The sequence below is a fragment of the Canis lupus genome, chromosome 16 (genome assembly GCF_048164855.1).
Source record: "Canis lupus baileyi chromosome 16, mCanLup2.hap1, whole genome shotgun sequence".
NCBI classification, from domain to species: domain Eukaryota; kingdom Metazoa; phylum Chordata; class Mammalia; order Carnivora; family Canidae; genus Canis; species Canis lupus.
In genome coordinates this window covers 28,445,531-28,460,698 of record NC_132853.1, presented here as the reverse complement: position 1 = coordinate 28,460,698, position 15,168 = coordinate 28,445,531, and the positions used below count along the sequence as shown (strand labels likewise).

The following is a 15,168-nucleotide window of genomic DNA, read 5'->3' as shown; positions in this document are numbered from 1 at the left end:
GGCTCCAAAGGGGGGGAAGCCCCTAGGACCTCGAGCGTCCCTCCCCCCTGGTAGTTCGTCCCTAGCCAGCTAAACCCTCGCACTCCTGCTACAATACGCGTCTACTTCTGAGCGGCAAGGAATCCCACTGGGGTGCAGCCTCAGATCCTCCCAGCTGAGGGAAACACTTCCCACGCGTAGAGATGTCATGACTGGCTTATTCCTGGGCGAAGGGCTGAGCTTTCTCATCCTCCCTTTAACTCCAGATAGGATATGAAATCTTACCCGAACATCCCTCTCTCCCGCCAAAAAAAATTCAAAAATAAAAACGAGTGAGAAAGTATAGACAAATCATTTTAGTGCTTCAGTACAGTTTGCTTCCTCACCCCACAAAACAAAAATTGAACTTGTGGTTGGACGGGCATCAGATGTCACTGAGGTGACCCGGCCTCTGTTTGCAGTTCCACGTCTTCCGTGTAGGCGTCACTGCTACTGGAACTTTGTATGATGATGTCCTGAACGTTTGCTATCCTTTCCTCACAGAGAGGTAGCTACTGGGAATATCAGAGACAAGCTATTATTGTGTCTCCAGTCCAAGAAGTCTCCTGTGGCGGGAAATGAGGGGGCAGGCTATATCAGTGATATTTTTATAAACTCTGGCTTAAAAAAAAATTCCTCAGATGGTCACATTATTTCAAGGCTTCAACATCTTTCAAAACCAACTGTCTCTTATCTAATACACTCCATTTACTCCTCTCCAGACACATTCTAATCAAGGTCACCATCTTGAACTTCCCCTAAACTTACACAATAGAAATAATATGGTTGTAGAATTCTATTCGTAAAAGAAACTAAAGAGAGTAATTTGACAGTCTGTTTCCCTTCCATCCACTACACATGTATAACCCCTCCCACTGTTTCCTTCCCTCAGTCACCAGAATGAAGGGGCTGGAAACGTTCGTTGGTCTGGTTCCTTTTAGAGTCGATTCCCTATTGGACATCGCTTCAAGGCCTTGGGGATGAATGAGAAGTTCTGCAGTATGGATCAGTAGCAGAAGCAGGTAGCACATCAAGGACCAGGTCAGCCTAAGACAGGAGGGGACAGAAAATGATGAACAGTTTCTCACACATCCCTCAGCTAAGCTGCTACAGTGGCTCCTAGGTCTCCTATAAAAATGTCCATTGCTCTTCTGGGGAGGAAAAAAAAAGTTTCAGGAAGCCTAGGTTTATATGCACATGCAAGATAAGGAGTGAACTAAGATGTAAATCTAAGGAATTAACTAGGTAAACTAAAGCCCTTCTGTTCTGACCTTAGATACTGCCTGTTCTTTCATTTTCATTCAGTGTATCCAAGTTTCTGCTTCTGGTGCACACATTCCCTTCAAGGTCTATATAATTCATCTCTACTAAGTTCTCTTCCTCCCCAGTTTAGCCTCTCCTCCTTTGCAGCCTTTCAAACTGTGTTGAAAATGAGGCTTGAGGATAATGAAACCAGTAGTTAGGAAGACCATTATCCTAATGATAAAATTGCTGGACTCTCTTGAACTTCTTATTCCAGGATCTAGAAAACCTTCTCCAGCAATCTTTCTCACAGCATCTCTGGAGAGGGGTTTTCCCATTGAACAGGAAGTAGAGGTCAAGTGAAAACAGTCCTGTTCTCATTACTAAAGAGCTGGGATATCACTTTTCTTGAGGAAAATGGCTAATTTTATCTTCATCCATGAGAGGAAACCAGAATTCCTGATTGTTCTCCAAACTCTCCCTTAAAAAGAAAATTTAATAGCTTTTTAATTTCAGATGAAATTTTATATCTCATGGTATTTTCCAAAGGGAAAATTTGGATCCAAAAGTTTGGAGCAATTACTCAAAAACAATTAGCTCCAAATGTTTTGAGGAATTTAATGAAACCAGTAAGATCAAAGACTCCATCCTTAGTAGGGGGATTTCTACCCTTAGGACAGACAATATCCTTAACTACAAACAACAGCCCCTCCTCAAGCCAGCTTCCATAGCTATACTGGGGCATAGTCAAAAGATTGGGGATATCTAAACACAGTAAATTCATTCTTTGTATCGTAAACAACTTCTTTCAATGGGTGAGTCAATGGTGTTACTCTTTGGTATGATAACTGAAAATTTGGTGTCTAAGCAAAAAAAAAAAAAAAAAAAAAAAAGTGTGCCTACATTCACCCAAATAAAACTTGATCCCCTCCCCATCTTGCTCCCCCCTTTCCCTTGCTTGGGAAAGGTTCCTCTTTCCCACCTCAGCCCCAGCTTGTATAACCTGTTACTTAACCTTTCAGGGCCTCATTTCCTCATCTGGAAAATGAGGACAAAATAAGTACCTATCTATCTTACAGAGGGGTGACTTGTGAATTAAATGAGTAATATATGTAAAATGCTTAGAACATTTCCTGTAATATAATGAGTGCTAAGCAAATATTTTTATTGGTGCTATTTAGTGGTTTTAGATTAATTTTGGGGCTGGGAATTGTGCATAACTGAGCCACTTAATTACTCCTCTTTCAAAGTAACAATTTTTTCACCATGCCTCAAAATTCCCCCCGCCCCTTTTAAAGATTTAGTTTTAGAGCGAGTGCACGCAGGGGATCACTCAATGGGAGGAGTGGGAGAATCCTGATCATACTCCCTGCTGAGCAGGGATCCCAGGACCCCAAGAGACCATTTCTCTAGCAGAAACCAAGAGTCAAACAACTGAAGGAGCCACAGAGGCATCCTCCTGTCTTCCAAAGAGCCCTAAGTAAGTGACCAAAAGGCTAATGACACAAGACAAAGGAAGATGCCTATTAAGATCAGTTTTTCTAGAGGTGCCTGCTGGCTCAGTACAAGGAGCATGCATGTAATTCTTAATCTTGGGGTTGTGAGTTCAAGCCCCACATTGTTTGTAGAAATTACTTTAAAAATGATCAGCTCTTCAAAGGCAACTTTTAGCAAAAATTAAAAAGCAACAGGATATTTCCTTCCAGTTTTGGAGAGGATTTTAAAATCTGTGAGTACAATAGGATTATAAATTAGATTTAGAATCCTAAGAATAGAAAATGTCACTGCTGTTGTCAATTACCTATCCCCAAATAAGACTGCTCAACAAATTGAAAACCAATCAAATTCAAAACTTTCCACAGGGAAGATCTACTTCAAAGAAGTAAAAAGAGGCTGCAAATCTGCCAAGTTAGTGGACTAATTCTTCATGCAAAAAAACTAGAACTGACAGTGAACAAAACTACTAGTAAAAACCAAAAATGCAATATTTGCAAATACCAAAAAAAAAAAAAAAACAAACCTGACCAGAGAGAAATGTTACTGTTACTAGCCTCAATGCAATCGAGGACCAGAGGAGGAAAGGAAGCACGTTTTACCAAGGGGAACATCCCCCCTACTCCCCAAATCAAAACAACACCCAGCAAAGCTTCTGGGAGGAAAGCAGAAGTAATCTCCCCACCCCCTTGCAGTCCACTCCAACTTCATAACCACACTAAGGGCTTAAGCCAATTGCCTGTGGCCCATGTGGTCAGAAGTTGGGTTTGTGTTTCAATTCTACCACCTAAAATGTCATCACTAGTTATTTCTGCTTTAACTGGTAAGGTGAGGAAGGGGAAACAATGTAGAATTTTTTTCCTGAATACCTATTTAAGTTCCTTGACATCTGGATAGTCACAGAAAACAAAAGTACAGGAAGCAAATCTACCAATTTCCATGGTAGACATTTAGTTCAACTGGCAGTTGAGGGTTCTAAAACACTATTGTTTCTTTCTTCTTCTTTCCTTTTTTTTTTTTTTTGTAGTTTTAAGTAGGCTCCATGTTGAGGGTGGAGCCCAACACAGGGTTTGAACTCCCCATACTGAGATCAAGACATGAGCTGATATCAAGAGTTGGATGCTCAACCAACTAGGCCACCCAGCACCCCTAAAACATTTTTTCTAAGAAGGGTCATATTACTCAAGGTAAAGATTAAGCCAAGTCCAAGTCCAAAGCCACGGAAACACATTTCTTACTTTAATTTTAGGAAGAAGTTACCAGAAATCAATGCTAAGCCTATCAGTTCCATCCACAAAGCATTTGAGTAGAAATACTAACTTCCATTGTACAACTCCTGAATGACTGACAGAAGACATCTAACAAATAGAAAGCAAAAAAGCATAGGACACAAGAAGGAAAGAAACTAAGACAGGTCAAAAATACACCACGTAAGAAATTCAATACAACTGGAAAACACACTCTCAGGCACCAACATTTCTCTTTTGGCCACCTGTTCCTCCCTGCCCTCAAATGCCCCAAGCTCAGGGTAATGGCTAAGCTCGAAAAAAAGTTGATACCTAACAAGTCACACAAACTTGGTGGGCCTGAACCAATAAAAGCTTAGCTCAGTTACATCATGCTAATGTTCAAAAAACATAAATTCTTACGTGAATAGTTATTCTGGTATAGAGGTAAACCTCTTTTTCAGTGGCCTTAGCCTCCACCCCAAACACATTCCACTAGATTAAAGAAGAATGTAGTAACACCAAATAGCACTGTGCTACCCATCTGCATTATCAGAAAAACTATTCATTTGCAAAGAAAGATTATTACTTATTAGTGCCTGTCCAAATGTTGTGAAGAGTAGGGGCAGAGGAAAAACATAAATTAAGTAAATATTCTTTACCCAAATCCCAATAGATATATCTCTTTAGTAATTTCTTCACAACAGATTGAAGGATTGTCTAGAGTTCAGGGATGATTTCATTTCTCAAAATCTCCAAAGAGTTAGCATATTAGTACATGTGGATTTTATGGTTTCCCGCTTTCTAAGTCCTTCCTCTCCCTTTCATGGGCCTAGAATTAAGAAAAAACCTCATCGGGTCAATCTGATGTTCTACTGAGGATTCCTTCATTCCTGTTAAGAGGAGAGGAATAACAAAACAGGTGTTGAGGAATTGATGCATTATGTTCCCTGTGGAGTGAAGTGAGCAGTGGTGACCGAAGATACTGATACAGCATCACAAGACTAGCTAGACTAAGCTTGAGAGGCTGCTCTGTTCTAGAAAGCAATGCCAAAAGATGGCAACACAAGGCCAGGACAGCATAAAATCTGTCTAAGGCTCCAGGGGAGGGAATTCACTCCTTTAAAGATGTTTCTCAGAGACCTGAGAAGTCTCTGAACTCAACACTGCGTAAAGTCCAGTCATTGGGTCCAGACATAAAAGCAGGTGCAGGAACCTGGCAAGCTGTTTGTTAAAGCTCAACGTAGGGACTGAACTGGACTCAGCGTTTACCCCTTAAGCTGTGAATAGAACATCAAGCTTACCAGCTATCCACAAACACTACTGGAAACGTTGCACCCTTGACTGCCTGAGCAGCAGCAGCAAGTTCCTTGCTAGAATTGAAGAATGAAGACCAGAAATGCTAGAGGATAGTGCCTTTTAGATTTTGACTCCATGAAGGGATTTACTATGGTAAACAAGGAAGATGGGTCAGATTCAGAGAATCTAGATCTTTCTTCTGAATTAACTTTAGTCTTTTTAACAAAACATTATAAGGCTCTCAACTAGTTGACACAGACCTTACATAAGTAGCCCTCCCTCAGATTCCAGCTGTTTCCTCTTATTTTTCCAGCTTCCTCTCCCCACTACACCTTTCCTTTCACTTTCCATCCCAGCATTCAGGATTTTATACTTAGGAGAGCAGAAGGCAAGTAGTCAATCCAAGCCAGTGAAAATGCTTCCTATCAGGTATAAGGTAATCCCAGAAGCAGGCATTCTGAAGGTTAGGATACACATTCTTTCTGCCTTTTAGATAGGAAAGACATAATATACTATTTATATATGGAAGAGCATCTTCAGGCCAATGTACTAAAACTAGACTCATAATATGGGGACAAAAAAAAAATCCCTTAGTGATGCTTTGCAGGGACATTGGAACTGATAACCTTTATTCCTTACAGTAATTAATCCAGTCTCCAGTGTACATAGTACACTCAGCAAAACTCATAAACCCTGAGGAAGCCCCTATATGTTTGATAGATTTAATTTAGCTCAGATAGTTAATCACTTAAGCAAAGCAGATGGAAGGGTCTAAGTTGGCACTATAATAATCTGGGATTAGCCCTCTCACTAGAGATAACTGAAAAGGGTGCTAGACTACTAGAGGTAGGGTTAGGATTTATTCCAGTGATTTCCTGAAAACCACAGGAATTTTGAGAGGTAAACACATCTGAGTAGGCAGGGAGCAGAAAGGGGAAAGGGCACCACCAAGCCTACATCTCAAATCAGTAACATTTAATTTAGTAATCTATCCTGGTGGCTCTAAGAGCCCTGGTGAACACCCAGTCTTAGACATTGCATGGGTAAAGTTAAATTCAGGCTATGCTAATTCTAACCCAGAATGACATATTTCAGATTACAAAGGCCAGCCAGGACACCCCAGGGACTACTTCCTCAGTTCATAATGGATTCTAATCAGCTTAAAGACAAGGACCTCCCTATGCCTAATGTAGACTCTCTTCCTTAGAGAAATGGCTGTGTATGACTGTCCCCTAACTACCATGGAGGCTTTGCTATCTTAGTATACAAGTATTTACTGAGCACCTATTATATGCCTGGAACTGTACTAGTCACCAGGATACTTTTAAGGATCTCTTCCAGTAATGAAATTAAAGCTTGAGAAGTATTATAGACTAGACATTTGTACAAAGTGCTTAAAGAGCACTGGAAGAAAACAAAATTAAAGGATATTTGTGCTCTTTAATACTAAATAGGAGACCTCACCTTGTTAGTTCTCATGTAAGTGAGGCTTTGACACCAAAGATAAACTGTAAAGTGGGAAGTCACCACACAGTGTCTTTTAAAACTCATCTACCTAGAGTGGGAAGTAAAGCAATTCAATCTTTCTGTCCTGGATCTGTTTTATTGATATAAATTTGTGTACATGTAAACTCGGCTACCAAAACAAATGCATACATATGTGGACATTTACCCATTCATGGGGTCTTTTCTATACTACTGTTCTTTGTGGGACTCTTGCCTAGTTAAAAATTGCTAGCCAAGCCCTGCTGTCCTGCGAGGCCAGCCTGACTAGCAAGAGGTTAAAAGAGGGCAAGGGCAACTCTGATGCTGGCTTGGCACTGTATACTAGAAAGTCAGCAAGCTAAACACCCCCACTTTCTTACTGCTGAGTTCTGGGCTACCACCACAGAAACGAAATGAACTCGGGCTTCAAAACAGCCATCAGCAGCAACATGTTAACAACTTGGATCAAAGACAGCACAATGGGACACCCTGGTGGCATCAGGTGGATATTACAGGTGATGTTCACTTGAATCAAAGACTTAACCTACCCCTAAAACCGCCCTACTGGAAAAGGCAGGCTGGCTTTTAAAAAGTGGTAGTAAAATAAGTCTGTCACAAAACAAGGATTCAAGTTCTGGGCCTGTTACTTTCACCTCTTTGAGCCTGTTTCCTCAAACTGCAAAATGAAGCTAAAATCACTGGAGATTAAAATGAGTGAAAGTACCTTATGGAACAATTAGCTACTACTTTCCTTGAGAATAAGGTATATGCCTTAATGCTCTTGCATTTTTTTTCCTTCAAACTTTCCATTAAAAAAAGGTAGCAAGGACATGAATCCTTGAAGTCACTACTTTGGAAATAAGCCCAATGATTGGAGGACCATACTAATCTCAGCTATGCAATGCACCTACCTAGGATTTCATGAACATATTCATAAACATTAAGGTGTGCATTAGCATACCACATATCTCAGAATAAGTGTCCAAAAGTTAACTGTGCTTGCTCTCAAAGAGTTTATCAGGTACCCCGGGGAAGCAAAACACATACACATGAAACAACTAGACTGAAAGCAACATACAAGCGCATACATTATGCATAACACTATATAAACACGAAGAAAAGCAAAGCAGAAATATAGTGCAATTACTCCAAGAGTATTTAAGTCTTTAGCTGATCATGAAAGGGTGGAAGAACTAGAGTCAAAAGAAATGGGGATGCTTATAGGGTATGTGTGTGTGGGGAGAGGTTTGCGGAGTCTCCTGGCTTTGAGACACTTAGTACTAGTCAAGAGTCCTGGAGTCACGTTGATTCCCTAACCAAGGAAATGTACTATAAATCTTATATAAATCTTCACCTTATGCCTTAACGGATAATAAAGAATTCTCACTGAGGTATGGCGATTAAGTTTGTAAGTAATTTAAAGCATGTTAAGAATCATGCTTAATGATATAAAAAGGAGACTTAGGAGAAAGAGGGAACTTCTCTTAAGACAACAGGATCAATTCTTGATCTATACCGTAACTGTGCGCAGCTTGCAAAAAACCAACTTTCTCCTTGACTTTCCAAGACTGATCTTTGGGATATTTACTTTTCCTGTTATACGTGGCTTAGGCTAGCATTTATTCATTTGAGAGGAAAAAAAATGTGACCAGGGGAGGAACAGACAGGGAAAGGGAGGGGGAAAAGAATCCCAATCAGACTGTGCTGAGCACTGAACCCCACCTCACAGCCCAGAGTTCATGACCGGAGGAGATAAAACAGAGTCCCATGCTCAACTGAGCCACCTACGTGCCCTTAAGCAAGCACTTCAATTTGAGTTTCCTAGCTTCACATCTAAGAAGGAATTATTTGATACAGTACTAAAATTAGAATTTTCTCCAACAATCCACCTGGTTAGCCAAGTTTGTGAAACAGGCTTCTAGTGGGTTGCTTTTAAGGAGTAAGTTCTTTCCACCTCTTACCATTTAGCCAACTGTTAGCACTGCATGTGGCTGCATGGTATAGAAATGCTACAGAAACCTCAATGGGTAGGAAAAATTAACACAAAACCTTCAACAGTAACAATAGTTTGTGAAATTAAATGCACCACAGAGAACTACTATATGGGCTTAGAAGTTTACTTTTTAGTTTCAGGAATTATGTTTAACTGAGAATGAGGATTTGAAGCTTTAGTGATTAAGTGGGAAGAGGAAGGAGAAATGTCTACAAACACACAGAAGCAAATAGAAGCATTGTATTTACCAGACCAACCAGAGTAAGGGAAGATGTGATTGAGAATAGTGGTACATTGGGAAAATAGACTATAACCCACTGTTGATTTGTATTAGGGCAGTTAACATGTTTTAGGAAGATCAGACTTGATGGCCAGGATATAGACTGGAGTCAGTGAAACCAGCAAAAACACTTTTAGTAATGAATCTGGATGTACAGGTAAGGATGCTGCTATGCCAAATGGAGATGGAACACAAAACTAAACAGCATTTTGATGTGGCAATTAAACAAAACTCTTAGTTTTGTGGTGGTACTGTGGCTAAGACCTGGTTATAAAGAAAGTCATAGAACTCAATTATCACCTTGGTACAAGTTTACTATCTAGTTTTAGAGGACAAAGGAACCATTTTTAGTTTTCTTTGTTGTAGTGTGCTTGCTGTACTGCTAATCAACATTTTAGGTCTTAAAATGTGGATGTCACTCTTGACATACTTTTGTAATTCAAATTTCTTAAAAAAAAAAAAAAAGTCTCCAAAAAGAACTAGAAACACTCCAGGAGGTCACAGAATGGAAAATGATATTTTAATGTTACATACAAATATTTAGCTTCTACTACTACACAGTAAATATCAATTAATGATTTATTTCCAACTTAGACACAAAAGAAACTTAGACCTCTATTTACTGGTTACTTATTCAAGATATTCAGTACGGGAAAGAATTCAAATTTCTAGGTTTCTCTTCCAAAGCAATTGATTAATTATCTTGAATGTCTATTCAGTGCATAGCTATTTTGTGCTATGTACCTGGAAGGGGGAGGAAGAAAGGTTATGACCTGTTAGAAAAGACAGACACATAAACAACTCACTGATAATCAAGGCAGAATGGCAAAAGTTTTAAAATACAGTAGAAATACTCTGTGGGAACAGAGGAAGAACCAATAGTGCTTACTCTTTTTGAAGTGGGTGCTTTCAGCGACTATCGTGCCAAACATTATCTTGGTGCCTCAGAAAATAAAAATTAATGAAGCAAGAAAGTTGAAGTAGATGAATGGATAAGTGCAAGCAAGCTAAGTGACAAGGCTATGCCAGAGTAAAATGCACAAGGTCTGTGTCCACACACCAAAGAATGATTCTGTCTCTATCATGGGTATTAAATTTCCAGGAGGTGATTTTGAGGTACTATCCAAAAGTTTCAGTTCCACCTCTCTAAACAAACGGATACAAGGCATTACAGGAGGAAGGAATAGGAGGACCAAATGCAAGAGAAATGCTGGAGAATGCCAAGTCCTGGGATATGGAGTATATCAGGGGAGGCTAGCTAGAGAGGAAACTTCGGAGGTAGTAGGTTGGGAGCTAGGTTACCAAGGGCCTCAGGTGCCGTATTTCTAAGAGTAATTTCCAAGCGCTGCAGTTTCAAATAACTCTAGTAGAAAGTGACAGGATACATTTTTCGTTAAAAAAAAAAAAAAAAAAAGCCCTAGCAATAGTAACTGGTGGGCTGTTGGGGCTTGGAGTGAAGATACTGAGTTTTTGACCACACTTGGCATTCACAGGCCATACAGTAGACGGTTTAAGTCAAATTTCTACAAGCCACTTTAGGGGCAGAAGAGATTCAGCCCAGGACTTCAAAGGACTTCAAATTCAGCCTTGTATTTCAAGGCTGTTGGTGGTCTTTTGTGACTGATGCAGCAATCTGTTCCTGTTTTAAACCTTAATCATTGCTGCAACTTGAAAGCTTATCCCAAATTTTGTATGTTAAGGCTTCCCTAACAGCACCTCAGGACACAATTCTGCATGCCTCTGGCACTTTACAATCTCCAAATTTTAGCCTTTCTCTTTTACAAAGGGAATTCTGGATTTTCAATTGTACGATTTTGGTTTTAGAGTATCTCTTCATAAGTTAAATTGGGACCTCCTAGGTCCTAACATTCCTAGGATTAAGGACAGGCAATAACCAAACCTAGAGCATTCTCAATCCAACTTGCACCAAGCCTGCTAATCAGCAATCACCTTCTGCAGCCTCACTTGCCACAGAAAATGTTAAGCAGGCAGACAAGTTTTACTGTGTAAACTTCATTTTCTTCTCTCCTGGAAAAATACTTTTATTTGCTTAGTATCTTATTCTTCAAAGCAGACAAGTTTCTAACAATGTTTTAAGAAGGGTGCTCCCATACCATTTTCTTGACTAAGATCAAGTGGGCCTAAGAAATGTTAAGAGTATTTTCAGTGAATTTAGAGATAAGTTTGTGTCCTTTACATTTTTTGCAATGTTAGGTTATAGGGAAGGAGATAACAGGAATGACAGATGCTAAAGTGTTAATTCCCCCCAAATTTTCAGCTGTCTTAATATAAAATGGCATTAAGTAAACATGACAAGAGAACCATGTATATGGACTTTCTGATCATGATACTCTATGCCTAGTTAAGCAAAGCCTAGAAATAAAAAATATAGTAAGTCAACTTGACAAATAAGCAGGGTTTTAAGACTGTAACTAACACCAAGTCTTCGTAATGCTGAGAAATAAGATTCCAGAAATCTTTTCATGCCATAAAAACAAATGACAAAGATCTCTGAAAGCATATTTGTTTTTCCTAGTAGGAGACCAATTTTATGCCTAGATTACTTTTTGCAGCACATCCTGTACCCAATTATTACACTTCTAGCCTTACTGATCCATACCTGTAAGTGTACAAGGCAGGCAGAAAAACAAGCAGATTCACATCTTCAGCATTTTCTAATTTCCTGAACCTAGACATATTTTTCTTTAGAGGGTCCAGTACTAAAAACACTCTGTTCAAGACCTAAATGGATCCTTACTCAACAGATAAGGCAGAGGTAAAGTTACAGGAAGAAAACTCACCCACAGCAAACACCCCACCTAACTTTGGAGTTGATAGGGAGGATTAAGAGTTGGTTTCCAGGGCAGCCCCGGTGGCGCAGCGGTTTAGTGCCACCTACAGCCCAGGGTGTGATCCTGGAGACCCGGGATGAGTCCCATGTCAAGCTCCCTGCATGGAGCCTGCGTCTCTGCCTCTCTCTCTTTGAGTAAATAAATAAATCTTAAAAAAAAAAAAAAAAAAAAGGAGTTGGTTTCCACTTCTCTAGAGCTGTTTTACAGTAGGGATACTTTCCTGGTTGATTTTGTACAATAACTCCCTCTAGTGGCTACACAGTTTTCCCTAGCATTTACTTAACAATGGAGTGCAATAGAACATGGTAAAAAAAACTTACTAGACATTTGGCAACCCTTTTAAATTGTTTTGTTCATACTGAATGTGTATAGCATTCTAGAGAGGCTCTCAATTTCTGCTATTTTCACACTGATAGTTCTTATCAATAGTTGATAGGTAACAGTCTCCCAGGATCTGCCGAACTCAAGACCAGAGGTATTTTCATCTGTCTGTTGTTTTGTACACCCATCTAAAACAGCAACTCCTTAAGCAATGGCATGCATGTATTTTCTCTCTCCAATAGCCCAGCTGAAGAACTTATTACTGTGAGATTATTTATAACTAAATTAACTTCTACATGACAAAGACTAATTTATTCAATTTCTTTTGGGGGGGGGGTACTACGAAGCACCAGATAATTTTTTTAATAGAAAAATTCCTTGATCCCTACAAAAATCACCACCACCTTCACATATAGCTTTTGAAATTATCAAGAAGCATCCCCAAAGTCCTCAATCACAGGAATAAGTGCTCGTCTAACTGTAACTCATTGGGCCTCTACTTAAAGCAAATTTTTGCCAGGACTATTTATATTCAATAAACAATCAAAATTATAATCTCATCACTTCATGCCAATCCCAGCTTTTCCTATAGGATCATAGTGATCAATATTCCTGCAAAGTACTGAAAAAAAAAATTACCTCAAAGAAGTGAATATACCACTACATACACTAGGATGGCAGAGTAATTTCCTCCAGTGGAGTACAACTGTGAGTCTACTATAGCAACAGAATATAAAGAAATGTGGGTCATACCTTTTTTCTCGTGGCTGCTTCAGTCTAAAAAAGTCGGGGAACTCAGATCTCCATTAATAAAGGATCCACATTTAACAGGTTTGTTTTTATTCACACGCCCAAAATTACACAGAAGCTTTAGCTCTATATTCTATTAGAGTTCTATAATCTCTTATCCAAACTCAAGGGACCAGGCATATTTGTAATTGAGCCATTCACTTTATAAAGTATGGTAGAGTCCATATCATGTAACAGCCCCAGCAAAGCCTATGCCAACTGTGTAATGAAGCCTCAGTATTTCCGCTAAGACCATGTAGTCCCCATAAGTACAAAACAAAGGCATCGATTCTGGTCAGGTTTCACATTTAACGTTTTCAGAATTTTTTGGATAAGAGATTGTGAACCTGTTTTCTGCCTCTGTACTCTTCATACTGGGATGGAACTAAATGAAACCACAGGATGGTTATGTTACAACAAAACGTCAGTCTAATAGTTTCTTTAATACTTTATGGTAAATACATACATAAAAGTTATTTAAATTGTAATTGCGGTACAACTTCATTATACAAAATAAAAAGACACATCTAAGAAATTGATCTACATAGACAATGTGAAGGAAAAAAACCACACCAGTCGTAATGAGCCAGAAGTTTCAAAGATAAAACTAAGAAAGCTGAAATTCTAGAATCATATTGAACTTAAGGACTACAATAAATGGACATGGGAGCACTCAAGATTTATGTGGGTATAAAACTTAGGGGAAAAACTTTTTAAACGAAGAAAATGTTCATACAGTCCTTGAAAAAAATTACTAAACCAATTTTAAAAATAAAATTCAGGTCCCAAAAAACTAGGAATCAGAAAATGGGTTTCTTACCTTTTGCTTCCAGAAGGATGTGGGCTGAACAGCAAGGTGTGTTATTCAATCTGATGTTAATGAAAAATAATTGCTTCTTAAGTTTTTCCTTGGTTAGAAAATAACAAACTAATTACAGGCTCCCTACACTATTCTAAAGGAACATAAATAGGGAGAAAAGGGGAACAATTCAGGGCCACCTTTAGTTCCAAAACTGACGTTCTTTAAATAGCTGTCAAAATGGATAAAGATTAAGGTTCTTTTCCTAAGACTGAAAAACAAAGTCTGCATCTTCCCTCAGAGGTTTTAGCTGCCTGGTCTGGTACCCGGCTACCTTCTATAAATATGCAGCCAAGTTCTCTAATCTTCAGTTTATTATCAGACAATATTTTGTGTCCCACGTCTATTCTGAGGTTGGGACTACTTAAACTTTTAGTAGAGCACAGCTCTCAACTTAGCTTAAATGCACTATCTTCAGTGAAGGCAATTTTATCTTGGTTTCCAACACATTTAATGAACACATGCTTAAGTCTAACTCATACTAACATTTCAAAAATTAGTCATTTAAAAATATTTATATTCTATACATGAAACATAGGTTTCAAATAGTAAAAATCTTTCCACTTCTTGACTGTTGTATTTTAAATCCTTGCATAAAAACTAGTAACTTCCTTAATTTATACCAACCAAGTTCTTTACTTAAAGGAGACTCTTAAGTTTTGAACTTAATATCCCATTCTCTTCCTTACATTCCGCAAGGTTCATCTAAATGTTTCGGTTGGGTGTCCTTATGTAAATATCTTAGGGCCCATTTCTTCTATTACCACGACTATGTATAGTTTTTCCAAGGTTTCAAATTATGTCACCTGCATAGTGGTCTTAAATTCAGCTTCCAGCTCTGATTAGCATCCAAGGCAAATGTTTAAGATTTAGTTATTTCTTTTGGGTGCAGAAAAAAGTGTTTTGATGGTTTTGACTAGCTATGAGGAAATCAAAAGAAAAAGATTAGGGATTTTAAGTAAAAATCTCCTCCCCCAACTCAAATGAAAATATAGCACCAAGGGGCTATCAAAATAAAAAGATACAACAACTAGCAGACTAAGATATAAATCACTGCTTTGGTAGGTTTTGGATACAGAATCAGCTTATGGTTGAGAAGGGTTTTGCAAAGCAAAATTCTAAAGAAAGCCCAGCTTTTTATTGACAAATAAGCAGTTAATATTCTAGTGTATTATTCACATTTCAGAAAAAAATGTAATTTGTGTTAAGGGTGCTAATCTGTGCTTAATTTAACATTTAATACTTACCAATTTTTGAGAAGAGCATGAAAACCTCAAAGGCTATCCCCAAGTTAACATTAACTGGTCACT

The 15,168-nt window shown here is 38.7% G+C and overlaps 1 protein-coding gene across 2 annotated transcripts in view; it reads right to left on the bottom strand.

Moving 5' to 3' along the window:
- Positions 1-312: 312 nt before the first annotated feature.
- The window catches only part of SRSF1 (serine and arginine rich splicing factor 1), a 19,112-nt gene continuing 4,256 nt past the window's right edge, over positions 313-15,168 (bottom strand). Inside the window, exons 5-8 of one of the 2 annotated variants that reach the window (XR_012008753.1) lie at positions 14,665-14,778; positions 13,820-13,869; positions 915-1,065; positions 313-533 (exon numbers count right to left, since the gene is read on the bottom strand). The gene's annotated coding sequence lies outside the window, so the exon portion shown is untranslated. Of the gene's footprint in view, positions 534-914; positions 1,066-12,539; positions 13,870-14,664; positions 14,779-15,168 lie in introns of those variants that run through there. The other variant, XR_012008754.1, reaches the window with a different exon arrangement.